The sequence below is a fragment of the Dendropsophus ebraccatus genome, chromosome 2, assembly GCF_027789765.1.
Source record: "Dendropsophus ebraccatus isolate aDenEbr1 chromosome 2, aDenEbr1.pat, whole genome shotgun sequence".
Taxonomy (NCBI): Eukaryota; Metazoa; Chordata; class Amphibia; order Anura; family Hylidae; genus Dendropsophus; species Dendropsophus ebraccatus.
Window position 1 is genome coordinate 208458704 of NC_091455.1, and position 11997 is coordinate 208470700.

The 11997-nt window shown below is 43.9% G+C and overlaps 1 long non-coding RNA gene across 1 annotated transcript; it reads right to left on the minus strand.

Moving 5' to 3' along the window:
- Nucleotides 1-8169: 8169 nt before the first annotated feature.
- On the minus strand, nt 8170-11730 carry LOC138784906 (uncharacterized). The gene is made up of 2 exons (XR_011361973.1): nt 11594-11730; nt 8170-8578 (listed from the first exon to the last, which is right to left on the minus strand). It is a non-coding gene; the product is annotated as an uncharacterized lncRNA (long non-coding RNA).
- Between the last annotated feature and the right edge of the window lie 267 nt (nt 11731-11997).

Below are 11997 nucleotides of genomic sequence, written 5' to 3' on the forward strand. Positions count from 1 at the left end.
TATTAGTTTAGGGGTCTGGTCTGGGGTCTGTATTAGTTTAAAGGACAAGTCTGGGGTCTGTATTAGTTTAGGGGTCTGGTCTGGGGTCTGTATTAGTTTAGGGGTCTGGTCTGGGGTCTGTATTAGTTTAGGGATCTGGTCTGGGGTCTGGATTAGTTTAGGGGTCTGGTCTGGGCTCTGTATTAGTTTAGGGGTCTGGTCTGGGGTCTGTATTAGTTTAGGGGTCTGGTCTGGGGTCTGTATTAGTTTAGATGTCTGGTCTGGGGTATGTATTAGTTTAGGGTCTGGTCTGGGGTCTGTATTAGTTTAGGGGTCTGGTCTGGGGTCTGTATTAGTTTAGGGGTCTGGGGTCTGTATTAGTTTAGGGGTCTGGTCTGGGGTCTGGATTAGTTTAGGGGACTGGTCTGGGGTCTGTATTAGTTTAGGGGTCTGGTCTGGGGTCTGTATTAGTTTAGGGGTCTGGTCTGCAGTCTGGATTAGTTTAGGGGTCTAGTCTGGGGTCTGTATTAGTTTAGGGGTCTGGTCTGGGGTCTGTATTAGTTTAGGAGTCTGGTCTGCAGTCTGGATTAGTTTAGGGGTCTGGTCTGGGGTCCGTATTAGTTTAGGGGTCTGGTCTGGGGTCTGTATTAGTTTAGGGGTCTGGTCTGGGGTCTGTATTAGTTTAAAGGACAAGTCTGGGGTCTGTATTAGTTTAGGGGTCTGGTCTGGGGTCTGTATTAGTTTAGGGGTCTGGTCTGGGGTCTGTATTAGTTTAGGGATCTGGTCTGGGGTCTGGATTAGTTTAGGGGTCTGGTCTGGGCTCTGTATTAGTTTAGGGGTCTGGTCTGGGGTCTGTATTAGTTTAGGGGTCTGGTCTGGGGTCTGTATTAGTTTAGATGTCTGGTCTGGGGTATGTATTAGTTTAGGGTCTGGTCTGGGGTCTGTATTAGTTTAGGGGTCTGGTCTGGGGTCTGTATTAGTTTAGGGGTCTGGGGTCTGTATTAGTTTAGGGGTCTGGTCTGGGGTCTGGATTAGTTTAGGGGACTGGTCTGGGGTCTGTATTAGTTTAGGGGTCTGGTCTGGGGTCTGTATTAGTTTAGGGGTCTGGTCTGCAGTCTGGATTAGTTTAGGGTTCTAGTCTGGGGTCTGTATTAGTTTAGGGGTCTGGTCTGGGGTCTGTATTAGTTTAGGGGTCTGGTCTGGGGTCTGTATTAGTTTAGGGGTCTGGTCTGCAGTCTGGATTAGTTTAGGGGTCTGGGGTTTGTATTAGTTTAGAGGGCTGGTCTGGGGTCTGTATTAGTTTAGGGGTCTGGTCTGGGGTCTGTATTAGTTTAGAGGTCTGATCTGGGGTCTGTAATAGTTTAGGGGTCTGGTCTGGGGTCTGGATTAGTTTAGGGGTCTGGTCTGGGCTCTGTATTAGTTTAGGGGTCTGGTCTGGGCTCTGTATTAGTTTAGGGGTCTGGTCTGGGGTCTGTATTAGTTTAGGGGTCTGGGGTTTGTATTAGTTTAGAGGGCTGGTCTGGGGTCTGTATTAGTTTAGGGGTCTGGTCTGGGGTCTGTATTAGTTTAGGGGTCTGGTCCGGGGTCTGTATTAGTTTATGGGTCTGGTCTGGGGTCTGTATTAGTTTAGGGGTCTGGTCTGGGGTCTGTATTAGTTTAGGGGTCTGGTCCGGGGTCTGTATTTGTTTAGGGGTCTGGTCTGGGGTCTGTATTAGTTTAGATGTCTGGTCTGGGGTCTGTATTAGTTTAGTGATCTGGTTTGGGATCTGTATTAGTTTAGGGGTCTTGTATTGTGTCTGTATTTATTTTGTGGTGTTACATATAGGGCCGTGTGACTCAAATGCTTAATGATTAGGGGTATGACCTACATAGATATGTAAAGCATAAAACGAACATAATTGTCTTTTTGTGCCCCTTCTCAGGGATTGGCAGGTACAGTATTTTTGACCTTATATTAGTGGAGCTGGGGTCAGGGAGATTTGAGCATCATAACCTACAATAAAAGCTCATCTGTCTAGAAAAGTATACACACACACACACCTATACAGTGGTGCCTTGAATTACAAGCATAATTCGTTCCCGGACCGTGCTTGTAATCTAAATCTACTCTTTAGGGTGCGTTCACACGTACAGGATCTGCAGCAGATTTGAAGTTGCTGATTTTCTTTGACTCTAATCTGGGCCATCAAATCTGTTGCAGATCCTGTATGTGTGAACTCACCCTTAAAGCGTAACTGTCATATTTTTTTTTTATTACAGAAATCAGTAGTATAAGCGATTTTAAGAAACTCTGTAATAGGTTTTATCAGCCAAAAAAGCCTCCTTCTGTACTCAAGAAGCAATCTCCCAGCCTCCCCCCATGACTTCTTATCTGTGCATTATCAGGCAAACACGTCTTCATTACAGAGAAGCCAGTGAAGACGGGCTCTAATCTCTCCATTGTAAGCCTATGAAGGGGGGAGGGGCTGAGGGAGATGAGGGAGCAGGAAGAGGTGACATGAAGGTCAGCTGTTTGTAGACTCTCTGGGCACCTAAACCGCAGGATTCAGGTGTCAGAAAGGTCAGTGCTTATCTATGAACTTACTGAGAGAAGATTGCAGGGTGTTGTGCTGTGCAGAAATCCTCCGTGCTCAGTCACCCCTCACAGCCCCTCCCCTCTCCATAGCCACATAATGGAGACAGAAATCCTGCTTCATCTGATGTGAGGGGGGAGGCTGGGAGATTGCTTTTTCAGTACAGAAGGAAACTTTTTTAGTACATAAAACCTATTACAGAGTTTCTTAAAATCGCTTGTACGGTTGATATTTAATGTTTTCAGAAAAATGACCCTGAAATAACAGTTACGCTTTAAGTAAATCAATTTTTCCCATAAGAAATCACTGACATGTAGACAATTGGTTCCACACCCCCAAAAACAATGATTTATATTCTGAATAACATGTAAAACAGACGAAACAAAGAATGAGAAACAGCAGAATCTATGATATATCAGTTACTGTACAGTAATGGAGAGGATGGGAAACACAAGGACTGACAGTGACTGCAGGGAGCATGAAGGAATGAGCAGGACAGATGTGGGCACATACATGCAGCGCTCTCTGTCCGGGATAGAGGGGTTACAGCTATGGAGAGATTACCTCCTTAGTCCTGTCCCCTGATGTAACCCCCAGCCTGAAGTGGATCTGCTATGATTTGGAAGGTGAGGGAGACTTCCTGGGTCAGAGTACAGGGCTGTAGACCCCGCTATGCAGACCATGCCCTTCCCCCACTCCCCCTCCCACCCAGTACAGGGAGCTCTTACACCAAAGCAGTGCTCTTATACCAAGTCACAATTTTGATCAACTGTGAGCTCTTCTTGCAAAACGCTCTCAAACCAAATTACTCTTAATCCAAGGTACCACTATATATATATATATATATATATATATATATATATAAAATGAGATATCTTAATTTGCAGTGAGTTTCCCTTGTGTGAGTCAGCGTGCTCAGTATTCATTTGTTTTTCATCTTCCATTGCGTACCTGCTATTTACCATAATATCCACTAGATGGCAGCAAAATATTTGTTTCCTGCTAACAAGACAGAACATTACAGAAAGTTAGAACAGCCGACCTCAGACGTGACCTTAAAGGGTAAATCTACCCAAGAATGATCTCCTGTCCTGTGGTAGATGAGGATCCAAAGATTCTATACTCGTAGCCAAGAGCTTGAGGAGGCTATGATAACACTTCCTGTGCTGACTTCTTCCAAGTTGCCTAGGATTATTGCACAGATCCATTCACCCCAAGGATAGGGCAGTTAGGATGTGGACAGTGATGTGGATGGTGATTGGAGGGAGTTAATAGATGGGAACACCTCTCCAGGACTGGCATCCACATTGTAATATATATATATATATATATATATATATATATATATATATATATATATATAGTGGGAGGAGCCTAAACAGAAGCATTCCGTATGAGCCCTGGCAGTGATAGTCCCGGCATCCGCCCAGGACTTGATGCCACCCTGTGGCCTCATTGATGTCACTATTCTCAGTCCTGACCGCTCCACCAGTCATTGACCATATCTATGTTTTTTGTCCTGAACTTTACAGAACATTTTCTAACTTTTTTCAATACTGAAAGCGATTGTAACTTTAACCAAAGCAGCTGAAGGGCGAATAAACATGAGAGCGAAGCTTCAGCTCCACAACAGCGCAGAGTCATAGAAAATCCAGGGGGCAGCCCTGAAGAACAGACAACAATGCCTGGAAGCGGCCACATCCTGTTATGGTGCAGCAGACAGGAGTGAGTGGCGGCACGGCCGTGGTTATTACTGCTCTATAGTAAACACAAGGCCCTGATAGTAAATAAAAGACACCGCACAATACTAGAAACTACTAATAACTCTGTTCAGCTGATGGCATAGCTAGGTATATCTGTGTCTTGGAAAGCTGGGTGTTTATATGGATGGACTGTAGGGGGCAGAGACTCCAAATACCTGAATGTTGCATCCCTCCACACTTCACATTGCAGGGTAAGAACCAGGGGCACTTAAGGGACTTTTATTCTAGAACAGTCCCCCCCCCCCCCCCCCCCCCTTATTGTGTATTTACAGGTTATTTTACAAATAACAGCCGTTGTTTGCGCAATTACGGCCGGTTTTATGAAATACGCACGTGTTTTTTACGTGGTGTGAACCCAGCCTTAGTCGCTAAAATGTCTGCCCATGCCTCATTCCTGAAGCAGCAGAAATCTGTGAGCAATGCCTCATGGGGAAATGCATGCAAATCAATTCTCCATAAAGAAGAAGACTGTGTCTCTACTGCCACCTATAGGAGACCACCCTGTATGTCAGTGACCCTCCATAGAGAATGATTAGGAAAGCACATGGGGCTTCTCTGGCTGCCATAACAGTTTATAACAGTAAGAGGTTAAAGAGTCATTGTTGATGCAGCTGGGGAATCTTTAGGACAATGGTCGAGGTTAAGTGTGTACAAGTGTCTGAGCAGGAGAGAACTGACCACAAGCCGCCATCCCATCGGGGGCTAATATCTATGTCCTGCTCCCTGTATACACATAGGAAGGAGAATTAAAGATTGTGTATAATCAGCAGTGATATCTAGGCTTCTATTCACTGTATAATGGGGTCTATGGTCCATATATGATGTAGTGGGGTCTATGGTCCATATATGATGTAGTGGGGTCTATGGTCCATACATGATGTAGTGGGGTCTATGGTCCATATATGATGTACTGGGGTCTATGATCCATATATGATGTAGTGGGGTCTATGATCTGTATATAATGTAATGGGGTCTATGGTCCATATATGATGTACTGGGGTCTATGCTCCATATATGATGTAGTGGGGTCTATGGTCCATATATGATGTAGTGGGGTCAATGGTCCATATATGATGTACTGGGGTCTATGCTCCATATATGATGTACTGGGTTTTATGGTCCATACATGATTTAATGGGTGTCAGTGGTCCATACATGATGTACTGGTGTCTATGGTCCATATATGATGTACTGGGGTCTAAGCTCCATATATGATGTACTGGGGTCTATGATTTGTATATAATGTAATGGGGTCTATGCTCCATATATGATGTACTGGTGTCTATGGTCCATACATGATGTACTGGGTTCTATGGTCCATATATGATGTACTGATGTCTATGGTCCATACATGATGTACTGGTGTCTATGGTCCATGTATGATGTAGTGGGGTCTATGGTCCATGTATGATGTAGTGGGGTTTATGGTCCATGCATGTCGTAGTGGGGTCTATGGTCCATGTATGATAGGAGGTGGCGTTTATGTTCCAAATTTAACAATGTTGAATCTACACTTTACATCTAATGAATTTGGGTCTACAGTCCACAGTGAAATGGGGTCTATTGTCCACACATAATGAAGTTGAGTCTCTGTCCATGTGTAACAAAATTAAATCTATGGTCCATACATGATTAGGGCATGTTAACATAGCGTAAAACCGGCCGGGTCACGGAACAGCCGGTGTCAGAGAAGATCATCCCGGCTGGTATTGTAGGTACTACCGACCAGATGATCTTCACTGCTGCTGAATTCAGATGCGGGTGCAAACATGGTAAGGTCTAGTTAGGTCTATGTTTAACCTCTAGTTAGGTGGGATCTAGGAGCCATATGTATTGAAGTGGTACATGTGGTAAAGTAGGGTCTATGGTCCACATGTAGGGAAGTGGGGTCTATGGTCCAGTTGTGGTAAAGTTGGGTCTGTGGTAAAAATGGCTGTATAGTCCACTCGTAATGAAGTGAGGTGTATGGTCTGCATGTGGTGATGAAGGATCTATAGTCCTAGTGAAGTAGATCTCTGGTCCACATCTAGTGACAAAAGATCTATGGCCCACATCTAGTGAGGTAGATCTATGGTCCACATCTAGTGAGGTAGATCTATGGTCCACATCTAGTGAAGTAGATCTCTGGTCCACATCTAGTGAAGTAGATCTCTGGTCCACATCTAGTGAAGTAGATCTCTGGTCCACATCTAGTGAAGTAGATCTCTGGTCCACATCTAGTGAAGTAGATCTCTGGTCCACATCTAGTGAAGTTGGATCTATGGTCCACATCTAGTTAGGTAGATCTATGGTCCACATCTAGTGAAGTAGATCTCTAGTCCACATCTAGTGAGGTAGATCTATGGTCCACATCTAGTGAGGTAGATCTATGGTCCACATCTAGTGAAGTTGGATCTATGGTCCACATCTAGTGAGGTAGATCTATGGTCCACATCTAGTGAGGTAGATCTCTGGTCCACATCTAGTGAAGTTGGATCTATGGTCCACATCTAGTGAGGTAGATCTATGGTCCACATCTAGTGAGGTAGATCTCTGGTCCACATCTAGTGAAGTTGGATCTATGGTCCACATCTAGTGAGGTAGATCTATGGTCCACATCTAGTGAAGTAGATCTCTAGTCCACATCTAGTGAGGTAGATCTATGGTCCACATCTAGTGAAGTAGATCTCTAGTCCACATCTAGTGAGGTAGATCTATGGTCCACATCTAGTGAGGTAGATCTATGGTCCACATCTAGTGAAGTTGGATCTATGGTCCACATCTAGTGACATAAAATCTATGGTCCATATCTAGTGAAGAAGGATCTATGGTCCACATCTAGTGAGGTAGATCTATGGCCCACATCTAGTGAAGTAGATCTATGGTCCATATCTAGTGAAGTAGATCTCTGGTCCACATCTAGTGAGGTAGATCTATGGTCCACATCTAGTGAGGTAGATCTATGGTCCACATCTAGTGAAGTTGGATCTATGGTCCACATCTAGTGACATAAAATCTATGGTCCATATCTAGTGAAGAAGGATCTATGGTCCACATCTAGTGAGGTAGATCTATGGTCCACATCTAGTGAGGTAGATCTCTGGTCCACATCTAGTGAAGTTGGATCTATGGTCCACATCTAGTGAGGTAGATCTATGGTCCACATCTAGTGAGGTAGATCTCTGGTCCACATCTAGTGAAGTTGGATCTATGGTCCACATCTAGTGAGGTAGATCTATGGTCCACATCTAGTGAAGTAGATCTCTAGTCCACATCTAGTGAGGTAGATCTATGGTCCACATCTAGTGAAGTAGATCTCTAGTCCACATCTAGTGAGGTAGATCTATGGTCCACATCTAGTGAGGTAGATCTATGGTCCACATCTAGTGAAGTTGGATCTATGGTCCACATCTAGTGACATAAAATCTATGGTCCATATCTAGTGAAGAAGGATCTATGGTCCACATCTAGTGAGGTAGATCTATGGCCCACATCTAGTGAAGTAGATCTATGGTCCATATCTAGTGAAGTAGATCTCTGGTCCACATCTAGTGAGGTAGATCTATGGTCCACATCTAGTGAGGTAGATCTATGGTCCACATCTAGTGAAGTTGGATCTATGGTCCACATCTAGTGACATAAAATCTATGGTCCATATCTAGTGAAGAAGGATCTATGGTCCACATCTAGTGAGGTAGATCTATGGCCCACATCTAGTGAAGTAGATCTATGGTCCATATCTAGTGAAGTAGATCTCTGGTCCACATCTAGTGAAGTAGATCTATGGTCCACATCTAGTGAAGTTGGATCTATGGTCCACATACAGGACACCCGTCTGATTGTAAACAAAGTTTGAGGTAAAGCCGTGGAAGCAATTTCTTTATGAGATGTCTTTTATTTATATAGATGTAACACCAATTTAAGTCAATTTATTTTATTGGTGTCTAAGGTGTAACTAAGATTTTATGTGACTTCCCACCCCGCAGAGCACATGGGACTGACAGACCCCCCTCTTCCTCTATATGCTGCATTATGTTGGTGTTTGCAGCTCCTACAGACTCTGACAGCTTCACCAGATGCACCGTCTGTTCTCGGGGCAGAGCCCCTGCTTTGTCAATGGCCTTGAGTATTCCTATGTAACTTGCATTGTCTTCAGGGGGTAACTCAGCAATCACCGATTGAGGAAACATTCAGCGGAGAACAGACGGGGACACTTTATATTCCACAACATGGAGATTCCCGAGCATTTCATCAATAGGTGGCAGCAGCTGCTCGGGGGGATTTCTGAAAAGGATCAAATCATAATGAGATTAAAATGTGAAAAGTGCAATGAATGGAGCTGTCAGCGACATAAAAGCCGCTCCCGGAGTGCTCCGAGACCGCTGCCACCGGCTAATGACTTAACCCTTGAGGTCGCCGCGTGGTGCGGCATTGGTGTGGCTTCATTTGTGCTGTTGTCTCTGACTGAAAGCAAACAGAAGAGCAATAAGGAGGATTTATAGAGAGACCCTCCACCATATTGTTTATAGGAGATTCTGTACTGATCCATTACTCCATCCACTAGAAAGACAGGCTGAAAAATAATAATAAATTACTCTTTTATATGTCATGTGTTATGTATTGTTCAGTCACAGGTGCGAGTGCTTTCTCTCTTGTGCTGTCCTATCCTCTCTTGCTCCACAAAATCACAGCTCCCACCACTCACAGGAGGGTTTAGTTAGCCCCTGTAGGAGGAGTTAGTTCTTGGCGAGAGGAAGTGTTAAGTCCTGATCTAGTTCTAGGCGTCAGAGAAAGCAAACCAATTAGTCTCTGTTGAAGTTAAGCCAGGGCCTGGCTTTGGCCAGGTTCCCTGTTCCTGACACAGGGCAGCAGCTAAAAAACGTCATTCTTTATGCAAGCAACCACTACTATGCAGTGCTAAGGAACCTCCAGAGGAGAGAAGCCAAATGGGGATACACCTTGCCCATGCCAAGAACCTCTCTACAACGTGCAGGGCAGTTACCTGAAGCAATATAAACTGACCCCAGTGGGACAAAGCTACGGAACTTCTACGTATCCCACTTCGCAGTGCAGGACAACTGGGAAAACCTGTGAGTCTGCGCCGCCCAGGTGACAAAGGTCTGGGGCTTGTTCTACCCACTTAGGACAGGTAGCCCGCAACAAGGAGGCATAAGGTGGTCAGGGACAACAAGTCATCCGTAAGTATTCTCTTTCAACTCTTTTATTCACTCAAGCTGTTCTGGCAGAGCACAGTACTACATTGGGAAGGGCTCACTACTTCAAGCACCTGCTTTCTACCTCAACTGTGAGCACCTAAGTTATTGCCACCTGTAGCAATTGTATTGCACTGGACTGTATCCAGTTATTCATTTACTTGAATTGCACTACGGTTACCTTCAGTAAACTGTTCTATTTTTGCCAACGCACTATAGACTCTGGCTTCCTTCTTGCGCACCAGCACCTACACACACCTGCACATTTGGGTTACCTCCTATGTAGTGTGGTGCTGCTCTGCCAACTGTCCGGGGTGGGTCCAACACCACTGCAGGCTACCATGTCCAAGTGACCCTAGACCCACTCAGCTACCACACCACTGTACTAGCTGACCCGCCACCACCTTCTGTGGCTATGGTCACACGTAGTATGAGACCAGCTGATCCGTGACCTGGCCGGGTCACAGAATGGCCGGTCTCAGAAAAGATGATCTTTAGCGCTGCTGAGTTCTGATGCGGGCGCATCAGTGCCCGCCCGCGTCAGAACTACCCAAAGCACACAATGGAGCGTGCGGCGGGAGCCGCTTGCTCCATAGTGTGCACTGACAGGGTTTTCTGTGGCCGCTATTCAGTGAATAGCGGCCGCAGAAAACGGACATGTCAGTTTTCTACAGTGCCGCTAAATATCCAGGCCGAAGTGTATACTATGTGTATACACTCCGGCCGGGATTCCCTCAGCCTGCAGCACTACGTAAGTACCACAGAAATCACGCCAGTTGTAACAACGGCCGTGATTTCTGTAGAACTTACCTAGTGTGAACATAGCTGTGACAGCACACTTAAATAAATTACAATTAATCCTATTTTTCTGTATACAATTTTTAAAAAAATTTCAAATCTAATTTTTTTAAATTTCCATCCAACAATGCAGCTGCCCGGGACTCTCCTCTAAATGAATTATTATAAGATAACCCCTTTAATCATTGATTCAATTTATCTGTGTCGCCTCTGTCTACATGGAATCCCTGTTTGTTTCTCCATTTTCTCTTCTCTTTATGCGGCTGAGCAAATGGAAAATATTACGAGTGGTAATGATTTTTTATCTTCGGCATTGAGCAGCAGCTGGTACAATATGACAATTCTATTGTCTTCACTCTCTGAGGAAACCAGGAACATGTGGAATGCAACTTATGGATAACATTATTTCGCTGTCATCCACTCGTCTTAGAGGAAGATCAAATCGTTACATTATCTTTTATAAAATAATTTTATTTAAATAAGTTCTCTCCAACAATACTTTTCAAATGCCTATTTGGGTATATGGACATTATATATATAACGTCCCTTGCTTAGCACCCCCTGTATGAGCCAGAGCAGTAGGTTTCACTTTACCATCCCATCAGATATTAAAGTGTCACTGTAGTATAATTTTATTTTATTTTTTTGCAGAAATCAATAGTACAGGCGATTCTAACAAACTTTGTAATTGGGTGTATTAGCTGAAAAATACAATTTTATCATGAAAAAGCAGTTTTAAACTCTCCCCCCTGTCTTCCTGGTTTTCTATGGAGATGGGAGGGTTGGAGGGAGATGAGGCACCAAAACAGGACAACAAAGACTTAATTTACAGCTACATCACCGGCTATCTCCTCTGAAGTCAGCACTGACCTCTCTGGCCTCTAAATACCGGCTTTCACACAGCTCCCACTGTGTAATTCTTTGTTCTCTGCTGGTGACTAATCTCCCTCCTCCCCCCTCCCCTCTCCATAGATTAGACAGGGGTCGACTGATGTAAAAGAGTCGAGATTACAAATCTATATAACTTTTTGTTACCAGTTGAATTGAAAAAAATAAATTAATAAAATTAACTAGCTAAAACTAACTAGAAAGTTCTGATTCCACTTTAGATTGAAACTGCTGGTGGGAAGGTCATGTGACCAAACTCCTTACCCTAATATGTGATCACTGGGTGTGACAAAAACAGCAGTATTAACCCTTAAACTTCAATAATACTACAATGTGTGCAAAATAATATACAATAATATATAATATAATATATAATATAAGTGTATACAAGTTAACTTACCATGCCCAGACACAGTGTGACACTTTGCAAAAGATTCCTCAGTCACATGACAACATGGGACTTTTCTAGCTGGGATCCAGGTACCGGGACACTGCAGACGCCATCTGTAACATCCGGATACTAAGATAGGGCAGATGGAAAGTTGCTCTTGTGATGTTTATGACCAGCTTAGTTTTACTTATAAGGCCACCAGGCATGCTGGGAAGAGTTTCTCTACAGAGGGGGAAATTCTTGTTTTTATGTTGTGACTGAAAGTTCAGCGGCTCTTAATGACTGTAATTATTTTCTTCTTCAAACACAAAAACAAAAGAAAATTAAAGTAGAATAAAAAAAATAAAGAAGAAGAACAGACACAAGGGGAAGAAGGAACACAAGGGCTTTATGTGTGCAGCTCGGATATGTCA